At 43.3% G+C, this 15,000-nt stretch overlaps 2 protein-coding genes across 2 annotated transcripts in view; one reads left to right on the forward strand and one right to left on the reverse strand.

Annotated features, from left to right (window-relative positions):
* LOC135111435 (homeobox protein aristaless-like) overlaps positions 1-15,000 on the reverse strand; it is a 75,580-nt gene that overhangs the window by 52,581 nt on the left and 7,999 nt on the right. The gene's annotated exons all lie outside the window — the stretch shown is intronic.
* LOC135111437 (uncharacterized) overlaps positions 11,415-15,000 on the forward strand; it is a 103,601-nt gene continuing 100,015 nt past the window's right edge. The window contains exon 1 of the mRNA XM_064024727.1: positions 11,415-11,522. The gene's annotated coding sequence lies outside the window, so the exon portion shown is untranslated. The remainder of the gene's footprint in view (positions 11,523-15,000) is intronic.

Raw genomic sequence — 15,000 nt, forward strand, 5'->3', positions numbered from 1 at the left:
CCTCCTCCTCCTCCTCCTCCTCCTCCTCCTCCTCCTCCTCCTCCTCCTTCTCCTCCTCCTCCTCCTCCTCCTCCTCCTCCTCCTCCTCCTCCTCCTCCTCCTCCTCCTCCTCCTCCCCCGATGATTACTAGAACACTGTTAGTCCTGTCGGCCCACGAGCGCTATTATTTGGACTGATGGATAAGTACTTGGAGCTAAATACTGACTGCTTCAAGGACTGACCACTCGCCCTTTGTTTATACGTACGGGTGTGGCAGTTCCTCCTCTTCCTCCTCTTGCTGCTCTCCCTCTTCCTCCTCCTCCTCCTCCTCCTTGCTTTTGAAGTTTTAGATGCCTATGGTCTTCAAATTTTTCAAGATGGCAAGTTGGAGAAGGTGGTAAGAAGAAGAATAACGAGGAGGAGGAGGTGAAGGAGAAGAAGGAGGAGAAGGATGAGGAGGAGGAGGAGGAGGAGGAGGAGGAGGAGGAGGAGGAGGAGGAGGAGGAGGAGGAGGAGGAGGAGGAACAGCAGGAGGAGGATGTGGCTGTGCATCACGAAGGAAGTGCAGTGAGCCAAGAAAGCACCGGCCGCCTTCCCGCATGTGGAATTAGATGGAGAATATATAGACTGAATGTACGCACGTAAGTAATACTCCTGTGCTGATTAGCGGTGTGTGTTTGTGTCCCTGGTTCTCGCTAAGTTGGCCTCGCATTCAAAGACTCGCCGGTGGTTCTCCTGACTTGAGCTTTACTTGCAATTTGTTCGACCTGCTCTCTGCTCTCTCTCTCTCTCTCTCTCTCTCTCTCTCTCTCTCTCTCTCTCTCTCTCTCTCTCTCTCTCTCTCTCTCTCTCTCTCTCTCTCTCTCTCTCTCTCTCTCTCTGTAGAAGCCCCAATCACGTTTCAGTTCACTCGTGGAATCTAAAACAGCTTCATTGATATCAAATGATTAAAGGACTTAACTTGAAGGAGGAGAATATCTGACAAATACTAAGTACGTCCCTTCGTCAGGTGGTTTGTGTTGGGATGCAGCAAAGGTGGTGACGACACTGCTCGACTGTGATGGATCAATTTCTGCTGAGATTGAGTCATTTTGTTTTGCTTGGTTTTGTTTAGGAAGAGTTGATTTATATTTTGTATTGAGTTATTTTGTGTTTGGCTGAGGGTATTGTAAATTTACTCAAGGGTTGGTTTGGTTAGGCTGAGTATCTTAAGTTTAATTTAGTTTCGAGATGTTGAATTCTGGCTTAGTTACTTTGTTTTGTGGTCGGGTTACGGTATCTTAGTCTCAGAGAAAATAGTTCACGTGATCTGTGTCTAGTTTTATAAGGCTTAAGTAAATTTGGGTGGGATTTCATTATGTTCTCTTTTGGGCATGATATATTTACCGTTTTTATTTATTTTCATTTTTTTATTCATTTTTTTTTCTCAACAGTCAGGTCTACTTCGGATGAAATATATTATGTTTGTGTTCCGGTAAGTTACACCTGGCATAAATTCTTCGCGCAGGAGGTTCTTGAAGTTTAAGTTAATTTCACTTGAGTTACACTGTGCTTGGATGCGAGTATACACTATATTTTGGCGCGATTTTTCCTGCAGAAGGTTCTTGCTGGGGGCGGTGCGTGTATCTTCCCTACAAGGTGAGCAGCGTGGGGAGGGCTGGGCCGCGCTTCCGTCCATTAGGGCTCGAGATTGCCACCAGTGAGGCACCACACGGGAAATTACAAGTGTCTTATCTCTACGGCTTCCTTTAGCTTGGGGAAGTGATGGAGGAAGAGGAGGTGGTGACGTGAGTAGTGGGAAGTGATGGCGGGAGAAGAGGTGGTGATGTTGGGGTCAGGAAGTTATGAAGGGAAGGGGGACTCGGTGATGTTAGGGCGGGGAAGTGATGAAGGAAGAGGAGTGGTGATGGGGAGTCGTAGAAGAGGAGAATGTGGCGATGTAAGAATAAGAAGTGATGGGAGAGTAGGAGGAAAATAAACAAAAAAGGAAAAGGAGTAGAGTGAAAAGAAGAGATCAATTACACACACACACACACACACACACACACACACACACACACACACACACACACACACACACACACACACACACACACACACACACACACACACACACACACACACACACACACACACACACACACACACACACACACACACACACACACACGTGAACACAAGATAAAACAATAAAAAAACAGTCAAGGAAAGAAATGAAAAGATGGAAAAAAAATGATAAATACTAAGTGCACGAAGGAGAGAGAAAAGAAGGAAGTGAAGGGAGGAGGAGGAGGAGGAGGAGGAGGAGGAGGAAGTATCAGTGAGGAAGGTGAGTGACGAGAGGTGAGGAGGTGATGGCAGAGTAGGAAGTAGCAGTTTAAAATTAGGGGAAAAATGTCGAAAGAGAAGTTTACTCCCGGTCGTTCTTCCTCACTATTTCTTCACAATTCTCGAGAGGAAACAGCGAGTATAGGAAGTAACATCTCATGAATTTAATATAGGCTGTTGCTGAGTATCTTGGTGTGTGTGTGTGTGTGTGTGTGTGTGTGTGTGTTTCGTGAAGCTTTGCATGTTGTACGTGTATATTTCATACCTCCTGTTCTTCACCACCATCACCATCACCACCATCCGTGTCGCTGCTAACACCATTGTCACCACCACCATCATTACCGCTCACTACAATCTGATAAATAGTAAGCTGTCTTGACAATTGGTGTTCTCCTTACGTAAGCTGTCTTTGATCTGGCGTGAATGTGGCTGTTTCCTGTAGTCATAAATAGTACAGCAAACGGTCTCTCTCTCTCTCTCTCTCTCTCTCTCTCTCTCTCTCTCTCTCTCTCTCTCTCTCTCTCTCTCTCTCTCTCTCTCTCTCTCTCTCTCTCTCTCTCTCTCTCTCTCTCTCTCTCTCTCTCTCTCTCTCTCTCTATGAATAAAAGTGCCATAACAGTGTGGTACTGATAAGTGGCTGAAAATACTTGTTGTTTTCCTATTTTGAATGGACTTTATCGAGCAACACTGAACCTAATTATAGTGAACGGATGTCCACTGTAGGACACCAGCCTTCATTGGACCTGTACCCTCACACGTGCTTTTCCTTACACACTCAGATTTAAAATTTAGTTTGGACTGGTAATCATTGCGTTAAGAATACTAACGTTGTGGGCTACCCATCTGTGGCTTGTGGCGACCACAGCGCCAGACGAACGGTGCATGACACTGCGTGGGGATCGGCAGAAGCTGCTAGCTCTGTCCAGCAGCTGCTTGGAGGACAGGCGGGGCCCCACTTATGAGGTTACCTGTCTGATGGAGGCACTGAAAGGTGCCTAGCAGGACTTCCTCAGGCTGAGTGAACACTCACGGTCAGATTATTAATCTACCTCTTTCCCTTTCCTCGAAGAGTCTTCTAGAGAAGACTCTTCACGTCAAGGTATTAGCAGACGCTCTGCTCTGTTTCTCCTTGCAAGTGTGTGTTCATTATTGTGTTGGTACTCATGCAAATTACACAAACTTTGAAAACCGGAGTATTAATGCATTTTGCATATATTGAAATGATGGAAAATATTCTTTGATTCATATTTATATGAACAATTTGGGATATGGTGATATACACTAGATTTAGCACAAAATATCCGGCGACTCCTGTTAGCAGCCATGGGGACGTTTTCAAGTGAAGCCCGCCAACCTCCAGTTTCACAGCAGCCTCGTCAGTATGAAGCAGTACATTCACTTTACCGAGGTAGATTTAGCCGCGAACATGAATAAGGAAGAGCTGCAGTACACTGCTCCCTAGCTATGAGATTGGGATATGCTCTTAGAGAGAGGAGAAGGAAAGGTCGCTAAATAGCCAATTCTTCCTTCAGTGAATTTCTTTCTTCCATAAGCATTCTGTATCTTTCCTGTGTCTCCGTAATCGTCCTCTCCTTTTTAGCAGCCATGGACAGAAAAGGAGGAGAGGCTGATTATGGAGGCACAGGAAAGATACTGAATGAAATTCAATGAAGGAAGAATTGGCTCATAAAGAAAGGCCATCGTGTCGTCTACGTGGCGGCGCAAACCACCGACAGACTACAAGAAGAGCTGTGGGAAAAGTGTGTTGTTAACACATGGAGGTGACGATTTGTTTGTTGTCAAGACATGGAGGTCAAGTTTTGTTTGTTGTCAAGACATGGAGGTCAAGTTTTGTTTGTTGTCAAGACATGGAGGTCAAGTTTTGTTTTTTGTCAAGACATGGAGGTCAAGTTTTGTTTGTTGTCAAGACATGGAGGTCAAGTTTTGTTTGTTGTCAAGACATGGAGGTCAAGTTTTGTTTTTTGTCAAGACATGGAGGTCAAGTTTTGTTTGTTGTCAAGACATGGAGGTCAAGTTTTGTTTGTTGTCAAGACATGGAGGTCAAGTTTTGTTTTTTGTCAAGACATGGAGGTCAAGTTTTGTTTGTTGTCAAGACATGGAGGTCAAGTTTTGTTTGTTGTCAAGACATGGAGGTCAAGTTTTGTTTGTTGTCAAGACATGGAGGTCAAGTTTTGTTTTTTGTCAAGACATGGAGGTCAAGTTTTGTTTGTTGTCAAGACATGGAGGTCAAGTTTTGTTTGTTGTTATGACATGGAGGTCAAGTTTTGTCTGTTATGACGTGGAGGTCAAGTTTTGTTTGTTGTTACGACATGGAGGTCAAGTTTTGTTTGTTGTCAAGACATGGAGGTCAAGTTTTGTCTGTTATGACGTGGAGGTCATGTTTTGTTTGTTGTTATGACGTGGAGGTCAAGTTTTGTTTGTTGTCAAGACATGGAGGTCAAGTTTTGTCTGTTATGACGTGGAGGTCAAGTTTTGTTTGTTGTTATGACGTGGAGGTCAAGTTTTGTTTGTTGTCAAGACATGGAGGTCAAGTTTTGTCTGTCATGACGTGGAGGTCATGTTTTGTTTGTTGCGATATTGAGGTCACGTTTGGCTTGTTATGACATGGATGTCGCGTTTTGTTTGTTTTTATCATTAGTTACAATTTAAACAACCTATATTTAAATACCCTTACACACATAAAGGAGCGAAGGTTTTCTTTTCTTCATCTACTTCCCGTCTTCGTCACATTCTTCACATTTTCCTACTTCTTAATCTCCCTTGTCTTTCCTTTACCTTCCTCTTTTTCTTTTTTTTTATCTTTTTCCAGCTGGTATTGCTATTTATCTACCCATGTTCGTCTCTCAAGCTCTTTCCTCTCTACTCTCCTCTCCCTCAGCGCTATCCACGCATTTGAAAAATGAAGACGTAAGAAGGCGATTATCTGGTCGTAAATTCCTTTGTCAGAACGTAAAGCTCTTCGATGTAGTTGTCTGGCAAATGTGAGGTGTCGGAGTAGCGGCAGGGCAGGGCGGCGGGGCGTTATCGCTGCTAATGACAGACGAAGAGACGAGCGAGGGAGAGACTTGTGCATCCGGGCAGGTGCTTGGGGCGAAGGTGGCTCGGCTACTGGAGGACAAGGAGAGGAGGTGCAGGCAGCAGCTGGCGTCAGGGGGACAAGAGTACAGGGGACTGGACTGGTTAGGGTAGGTGACGCTACTGGATTGCAAGTGAGTATAAGGCAGATGAGGCGAGGTGAGGTAAAGAGGTGCTCGGCAAGGAGAAGTAGAGGTAGATAAGGACAGGTGGAAGAGTAAGAATGAGAAGAGGTTAAAGGTCAGTTGATCAGTCAGTCAGTGTGTGTGTGTATGTGTGTGTGTGTGTGTGTGAGTGTGTAGTGGTCAGCCTCAGTCAGCCGGACATTGTGCATGCATCTCTCGTCGGTTGGTCAGTCAGTCAGTGTAGCTGCATCGCTCGCTGCTCAGCATGTGTATCAGTCAGTGAATTAGTGAGTTAGACAGACAGTTAATAAGCAGAGTGCGTGCTTCCCTTGCAGGTCAGGTTGCCAGTCAGTGAATTAGCAAATCGGCCTGTCAGTAAGTCAGCCAAGCATCGCGCAGGTGTGAATCTCTTGTGAGTCAGTATTTCAGTTGACAAATCAGCAACAGTTACTCCGTCAATATGAAAGTAAATCAGTGTAAGAGAATCCGTCGCTCGGTCAAACAGTACGTAGTTATGAATCTGGGTGGTGAGTCAATACGCCACTCAGTAAATCAGCGAGTGAGGGAGTCAGTCAATCACAGTGAGTCAAATAGCGTGCATAAGTCTCTCCTCATCAGTCCAGTGTCGTGTTGTAATTATGATAAGACAGCTGATGACTTTTTCTAATTGTGTTGGAGTGGCGGATCATTTTCCTGTCTCCTCCTACTCCTCCTCTTCCTCCTACTACTACAGGACACCAGAAGAGATCGTCTGCACGCTAATGACAAGAGAAATGTTCGTTTAATTGTATGATGAGCGTCCTTCTTATCGCCGAGTGTCCGCTGATCCCACCTGGCCAGGGACCAACACCGTGATTCCGCCGATAGCAGTGTTTGGCTTCCCTCAAGTGTGTTGGTGGTGGTTGTGGTGGTGGTGGTGGTGGTGATAATTTGGTAATTGAGTGATAGTGGTGGTAGTAGTAGTAGTAGTAATAGTAGTAGTAGTAGTAGTAGTAGTAGTAGTAGTAGTAGTAGTAGTAGTAGTTGTTGTTGTTGTTGTTGTGTTGTTGTTGTTGTTGTTCTTATTCTCGTCTCATGATAATAAAAAAAAAAAAAAAATATATATAATATATGTCGAAAGATTTAGCGAAGCGTCCCTAAGGAAAAACAAACTTGTCAACTCAAATAAAGCAAAAGATAGATAAGTAAACACAGATATCAGACAGATGCAATTACGCGACCAAGACAAAAAAGTAATATAAACATGAATCAAGGAGGAGAACACGATGCTGCAAATGATGTTAGGTAAATTTTCCCAAAGTACCAAGTGTTGAATGTTAATAGAGGTCGCATTTCCATATACAAGAGAAAGAGAATTAAGTCGTTGATGATCTAATTAAGAAATGCAAATGAGGCATCACGTAGTCGACAACAGTTTGAATAACGACCAACGTAAATCTTCATTGTGGAAAACTTTTTTCTTAGGTTTCGGAATATGAAAGTAAATTAATAGAAATGTTTTTGCTAAGTTGCAACGAAAAATTTAAGCTTTGTATTTTGGTAATTGCCAAATTAGGAATTAGGAAGCTTATTATTTTGATGAATGTGATAGAAAATGATGTGAGAGGAGATAAAGAGATAATGTGAAAAAATATACTGACTGACACAAAACAGAGGAATTACTATTATTATGCTGCTTAATTCCTTCATTATTTATAAACTGGTGATGAATTAATGTGTGTGTGTGTGTGTGTGTGTGTGTGTGTGTGTGTATATATATATATACTTCGTACCCTTCACGATCATACAAGTTTAAATAATTTTTCATTAAGCTCTTTTCCTCTTTCTTCTTCTTCCTCTTCTTCTCCCTATAATATATATATATATATATATATATATATATATATATATATATATATATATATATATATATATATATATATATATATATATATATATATATATATATTAGTGGAAGAAGCAGCCCAGTATCAATCTTTACTCCTGCTGTGGATAAACATTATTACAATTGATCTAAGTGATGGATTTGTGGTTATTAGATTAATTTATTTTTATGCTCATTGTTCATTATTTTCTTGATGTTGTTGTTGGTGTTGTTGTTAAGAGAGAGAGAGAGAGAGAGAGAGAGAGAGAGAGAGAGAGAGAGAGAGAGAGAGAGAGAGAGAGAGAGAGAGAGAGAGAGAGAGAGAGAGAGAGAGAGAGAGAGAGAGAGAGAGAGAGAGAGAGAGAGAGAGAGAGAGAGAGAGAGAGAGAGAGAGAGAGAGAGAGAGAGAGAGAGAGAGAGAGAGACTGGATTATTTATTAACTCCAATTGAAATTCTCCATATCTGTTGGTGTCTTTAGAATATTTCCAGAGATTAACTCAGATGTAATTCCTTTCATCCTCCTCATCCTTTCCTCCTCTTCTTCCTTTGCCTTTAAATCCAACATCTCTTAACTTAGATACGATAATGCAATCTTATCACCAACAGCCTCGCCAGGACCAACAAATCTGCTGATGTTCGCTCAACCTTTGCGTTCCTTTGTTTTCCTCCTCACCAGCCATCACCGCGGTCACCACACAGCACCACACACACCCTCCCTTCCACCGCCTGCACAGTGTCCTCACCACCCGTCACCGCGTCAACACACATAGCACCACCCACACCCTCACATCCACCGCCTGCACAGTGTCCTCACCTCCCGTCACCGCGTCAACACACATAGCACCACCCACACCCTCACTTCCACCGTCTGCACAGTGTCAGGGGGAGAGAATCGCTGTGACGCTGCCTGACAAAACACTGCTCCGCGACTCACAGCTGATAAGAGGCACACTCGCCCCGCACGCCCTGATAACAAGCTGACGTTTTGCTCGGCGGTAAGGACACGTGTTTGCCTCAGATACCGCCCTGCCTGTGCCCCCTTGAAGGTCTTGTCCTACATGACGGAGGTGGCGCCTCTGAGGAGATAGCGGGGTGATGGATGGCTGGCTGGCTGGCTGGTTGGCTGGCTGGCTGGAGTGGTTAGGTTGCTGGCTGGTTGGCTGACTGGCTAGCTGGCTTTCTGTTTCGCTGTGGTTGTTTCTCTCTCTCTCTCTCTCTCTCTCTCTCTCTCTCTCTCTCTCTCTCTCTCTCTCTCTCTCTCTCTCTCTCTCTCTCTCTCTCTCGTTCGTTCGTTCACATACAAAGGAAAACAAAAGAAGAACAAACAGTAGTAAACACGTACACTGTATACCTTAGGAGGCTTGTTGTGATAACCTACACTATACAGTCCAAAGTGAGACACCTGTCAGCACCTCACACAGAAAGCAACAGAAGAAAGAAACACACCAAATAAACAAAAAGAACGGGAAGAAAAGGAAACAAGAGGAGGAGGAGGAAAAAAAGGAAGAAACAAGAAGAGGAGCAGGTGGATGGTGGGAGGAGGAGGTGGAGGAGGAGGAGGAGGAGGCGGCTGCGGCGGCGAAGAATATACGAGTACCATGTAACTGAATGTCTGTTGGTTTATTAAGAGGTTACCTGGTTTAGTAGTCCAGTGTACATGTCTTCACGACCAGAATGTGAGAGAAAGGCAAGAAAGAGATATGAAGGAAGAGGAGGAGGAGGAGGAGGAGGAGGAGGAGGAGGAGGAGAATTATTCCTTGACGTCTTGCCCAGGTGTTGCATATAATTCGAGAGAGATGAAGTTTTAGACCATCAACAAAGAAAATATATATTGCAAGAAAATTTATTCCTCCTTCTCCTCTCATGGCTTAATGTTCAGAGAGAGAGAGAGAGAGAGAGAGAGAGAGAGAGAGAGAGAGAGAGAGAGAGAGAGAGAGATAATGAAGCGAGTCGAGGAGTTTAACCTTCATCTCACCTGTCCGAAAGATGACGCTGAAATATAGTGCAAGATTATCCGAATGCCACAAATTGCTGAAAATGAGTAGCGATGGCGGGAGATTATCGCCACCAAAAGAGAGAGAGAGAGAGAGAGAGAGAGAGAGAGAGAGAGAGAGAGAGAGAGAGAGAGAGAGAGAGAGAGAGAGAGAGAGAGAGAGAGACTATTATGATATCAAAACGTTACTTTATATAAGATTTCTTTGATAAATAGCGACTCGTGGGGACTGTGATACCTGGAACAAACAAGAGGAGGCGTAAGATTGGTCCACTTCTGGAGATGGAAGGAGAAGGAACGGTGGATGCTGCGGTGTGATGATGGAGGTTACGTGGAGGTTAGGTGGAAGAGGATGGATTCTTGAGATGGTGTGCTTATTATCAAACATTTTCGCAGCTGTACATTCTTTTCTCATAATCCCTTACAGTTTTTCACACACCTATTCCTGCATTAAAGCAAATTAAATTCAAGTATTCCCGTAGCCTACGAAATATAAAATTATTCTTGTATCTTTTCCTTACTTTATTTTCATACTCCTCTGAATGTTACCAAAATATGACCCAAGCACTGAAAGAGTTAAAACATGACAGGATTTCTGCTAAGAGTGATGGCTGAAGTAGAAATGGGATGTATTTTGAAGTAGCGTAACGTCGTCTGGGGATGGGTGTTGAGATCAAGGAAGGTCAGTTCAGTAGGGCAACAATGAGACTGCAAGGAGGAGGATAGATTGGAGTTGAGGTGTGCTTGAGACTCGATTGAGGAAATTGTCAGGCTTTTGTTACGTATTAGAAGGAGTTAGCCAGGGAAGGGAAGTAACCCGCGTATCATTACAGAAGTGGTAGTTTTCTGGATAGACGAAATAATTTGAGACTCGAATAAGGGAGAAGAGGAAGAGGAACAGGAACAGGAGGAGGAAGGCGTAACGACGGCAGCAGAATGACAGGACAAGCTTAAAAAGGGAAAAGAGGAAGTGGTTAATAGATGTAATTGAAAATGTAAGTGTAGTAATAATACGATATGTTGCATAAGATTGGGGGTATTTTGCGATAGTGATCTCTGTATCCTTATAAAACTTCCTTTATTTGTAAGGGATGTCAATGAAGTGCTATTTCCTTGTCTCCCCTCTATATTTTCTGTCGTTACCTCACGTTTTCATTGACACGGACACACGGACGGATGGTGTGTGTGTGTGTGTGTGTGTGTGTGTGTGTGTGTGTGTGTGTGTGTGTGTGTGTGTGTGTAATGCAGAGGACAGGAAGGAAATGATGTAACGATTATAATTTAAATCAAACTTCAATTTTCCCTTAACAAACCTCTACCACATCTTTCGTTTGCGTTTACTTGGCTAGGAAGACTGGCCCGTTTTCTTTCTCCCTACACGTCAACGCGATGGATAAAGAGAGCGCGTTTTTCACTCTGACGCCTCTGATTGGTTGTTCTTTGTGGAGGAGTGCGTGAGATTGGTGCTTTCTAGGTGGAAGGGGCGGGGCTCATCCGTCAAGTTAATGTGAACACGGTATGCGAGAGTTCGGTTCGGTAATCTTCCTTCATGTAAGCTTTTGTTCCGTAAGCTTCTGCTGCATTGGAGTTCAGTTCGCGTGTCTTGCGTTATTTGTAATGTTTGGTTTCTGGTTCTTGCTTCCTTGGTTATTATTTGTCATTATATTTTTAGTTCAATCCACAAAGAGAAGAATTACTGTAGCTGTTAAGTCGTAAGCTGACTGTTGTAAAGTGGAATTTGCCTCTTCCGGATAAAAAGTGCTTGCAATTCTTAAGCTAAATTTGTCTTTGGCCAATAGGTAACCCCTAAGATACCTCCATTGTAAAGTTCGTATCATATTTTTTACTGTATTTTCTTCCTTAAAGTTCCATGACGTGTTTCTCTTACATAAATTTGCTTCCTCTTGTCATCCCATAAGCTTTTGGTATAGACTTTATATTCTTATTTATTTTATTATTTTTTTAATTCATTCCCTCTGCATGATTCGTTCTCCAAAGCTTAATGTGTTGGCAAAGGTCCTGGTCTGCAAGTCTCCTTTTCTTTGTTTACAGACGTGGATCCCAACCATCGTCACTTCGTCCAGGGCGGTGAGGCGTGATCCAGTCCCTCAAACTCCAGCCTCTTGTGTTTGGAGGTACGTACCTAAGTGAGCGTTTTTTTTCTTCTTCCTCCTCCTCTTCTTCTTCTTCCTCTTCTTTTATTTTATTTCGCTTGGTGTTTTTCGTTCGGCACACTTGTCATTTAGTTCATTTTTCTCCTTGTTACTCTCTTTCCATTCTTTCTTTTCAATCATTTCTTGTTCTTGTTCTTGGTATTGTTTTTGTTGTCCTTGTTGTGTTTGTTCTCTCCTTTACCACAAATCACCCTGCCTTTACCTCTTTTTCCTCCTACTTATTACTCTCTTTCCACTCCTCCTTTTCATCCATTTCGTCCTCCTCCTCCTCCTCCTCCTCCTCCTCCTCCTCCTCCTCCTCCTCCTCCTCCTCCTCCTCCTCCTCCAGAAGTTTGTGCACCTTGCCTTTACCTCATTTTCCTCCTCCTTATTACTCTCTTTCCATTCCTCCTTCTCATCTACCTCCTCCTCGTCCTCCCCCTCTCCCCACTCCCCATGCTATCCATCGCACTCCGCCCTTCTCCCCACTCACCCCACTCTCCCCCCTCACTCCCCAGCCCACTCCCCGCCAGCCAGGGACGGAGGGCACACTCATTAGCTCTTCTAATCGGCAGGTGGGAGGAGGCAGGGTCCTGTGTGTGTGTGTAAATAAGCGGCACATCCAGGCAGACGTACGGGCCGCTTGTCACAAATTACCCGCGTTAAATACCCGGCCAACTTAATAATATTTGCGGGTAAAAACAATACTCGGTGAAGGCAACCAGCGGGCAAGGGCGGAAAATGTAACCCTTGATCTTCTGTTACCCGACCTTATCATATGCTGTGGATTTTTGTGGCGTGCTCAGTTGGCTTCAATTTTTTTTTTCTTGTGTGTGGGTGTCTTTTTTTTTTTTCTCCTTCTCTCCTGTGTGTGTGTGTGTGTGTGTGTGTGTGTGTGTTTGTGTGTCTCCCATTCGCCGTTTGTCTAAGTATATACGTGCGTAGTTTGTCTTGTAATTTATTCTGCGGCTTCCAAGGGCATGGATCGAAAGGTTAGGGACTGGAATGCTGCACACGGACCGGCCTGGAAACGCTGCGGAACACAAGCATTGGAGTTCACCAGCACCCGAGAGGACAAGGAAAGCGGCTCTCTGGTTTTGTTTCTCTATTTTTTTCCTTCATTCATTGCAGTTAAAGCAGTTTTTTGTGTGTGTGTGTGTGTGTGTGTGTGTGTGTGTGTGTGTTTGTGTTTGTATTCTCTAGGCCTAGGAAGTGATGCTGTGCCTATACAGATATACAGCAACAGAACAGTGATATATATAGTTCACCAGAGTTTTGAGGTGCTGTCTTAAGGTGTTGTCTTTAGCAAGAGTAATCCAGCGTCTGTATTAGGGGAACCGGATGGAAGGGAGGCCGAGATGAGGAGTATTAGAGAAGAGCCTGGAGGGTTGGGGAGACGCATGCAGGGAGATGGCGACACAAAGGAACTTAAAAGAATAACAAACGAAGGCAGTTCAGTTTGTTTTTATGAGGTGCTTTATGACTGATTACTGTAATGTATAGTGAGAGATTGGGATGGTAGTGAAGAATTGGAAGGAGGAGGAGGAGGAGGAGGAGGAGGAGGAAGAGGAGGAGGAGGAGGAGGTGGAGTTTAAATGCATTGCCAAGTGTTAGAAAGAATGATTTATGTACTCCACCTTTACCCTCATAATTTCTTGATATCCTTCAGCTTCAATGGGGGTGATTTAAAACAGAGAAAGGAAGCAAATACTCCAACACGATAAGAATTCTGAGCCGCACGAGTCACAACGCTACAGTAATGAAAAGATAATAATAATAATAATAATGATAATAATAATAATAATAATAATAGCCGACACCAGAACACAAGAGTTATTATTAGAAACAAAAGTACCACAACAACACAACACAACACCCAACACCACAAATACACGTACGAAGCAGCAGACAACACCACAACACCACCGCAAGAATTCAAGAGAAATAGAACATCTTAGGCAACACTTCAACACCAACACAAAATTACATACGAAGCTCGTGAACCACAGCACCTCAAATACACGTAGGAAACAAACAGAAAACACCACAACACCACCACAGCAATTAAGAGCTCACGAGAAACAGGGGGTGCTTATCCACCACCACCACCACCACCACCACAAAGAAAAAAACAAAACAAGGAATCAGAAAAAAAAAAAAAACGCAACATCTCTATCTTACTGTCACGCCATCACCAGTTAACCACCTCGCACATCTATCAACCGCCCCCCCCCCCAAAAAAAAAGGAAAAAGAAAAAAAAAACAGCCAACACTTAATAAACGAAGAAAAAAAAATATTGAACCCTTCATATATTCATCACTTAGGAACAGTTTTGAGGAAGGAGATGGATGAGGAAAGGCTTAAAGGTCCGAAGCAATTAAACCTCATCAGTAAGCGCTGCAAATTAATGTCAGTAAAGTGTTATAGGACACCTGAGAGCCTATAAAGTTTATGATGGGCGGGTGGGATGTTTATTTTACTGACATATCCCTAAGATTTATTTGAGGTGAGATTACAGAGACCAGTGAGGTAAAAGTAAATTTGGTGTACAGACGCCATTGGGAGAGCAGCGCCCCGTCCTCTGCTGACTGACGGACAGGGAGAGAGGAAGGTAATGATGGAAAGCGAAAAAAAAAAAAAAAAAAAAGTGAAGGGAGGAAAGAGGGAAATAAAGGGAAAAAAAGGACAGAAATGAAGGAAGAGAAAAGGGATATAAGGAAGGGAATAAAGAATAGAAATTAATGAAGGAATTAGGGATGTAAGAAAGGAAAATTAAGGATAAATCATTGAAGGAAAAAGGGAAATTTTCCTTCCTTCCCCACAAGGGAAGGAAGGAAATAAGGGAATAAGGAAGAAAGAAGAGGACACGATGGAAAGTAGGGAAGAGAGGAGAGAAAGCAAGAAAAAAAAAGGGAAGATAAAGAGATAAGGAAGAAAGGAAATAGGAATAAGGGAGAAAAGTTGAAACCAGCATTTTCTTTTTAGGATTTAGGAATAAATCTTAGTAAGCTAAATGTTTCCTCCCTCGTTTGTTGTTTTCTGTTTCTTCATCACACTCCCCCTCCTCCTCCTCCTCCTCCTCCTCCTCCTCCTCCTCCTCCTCCTATCATTAGAGTAGGGAACTTCTTACAAGCAAGCTGAATTTTCTTTTATCTGCTACTCCTGTGTTCCTCCTCCTCCTCCTCCTCCTCCTCCTCCTGGTAACCTCTCGCCTCTCCTCCCAGCAGGCCTCGGAGTGAGCGGTTCAATCCTCGTCAGTAAGTTCAGGAAATTTACTGAAGCGAAACATTGCCTCAGCAGTTTCTCTTGAAGGCGTTTCCCTCTTATGAAATTACGAAATAAGTTTAGTCTTTCATTTGACGTCCATGATAAATATTTTAACGTTGGTTTCACTTGAGTTTACCTTGGCAGCGATGATGATGTTATTATTATTATTATTATTATTATTATTATTATTAT

The sequence above is a fragment of the Scylla paramamosain genome, chromosome 22 (assembly GCF_035594125.1).
Source record: "Scylla paramamosain isolate STU-SP2022 chromosome 22, ASM3559412v1, whole genome shotgun sequence".
Taxonomy (NCBI): Eukaryota; Metazoa; Arthropoda; class Malacostraca; order Decapoda; family Portunidae; genus Scylla; species Scylla paramamosain.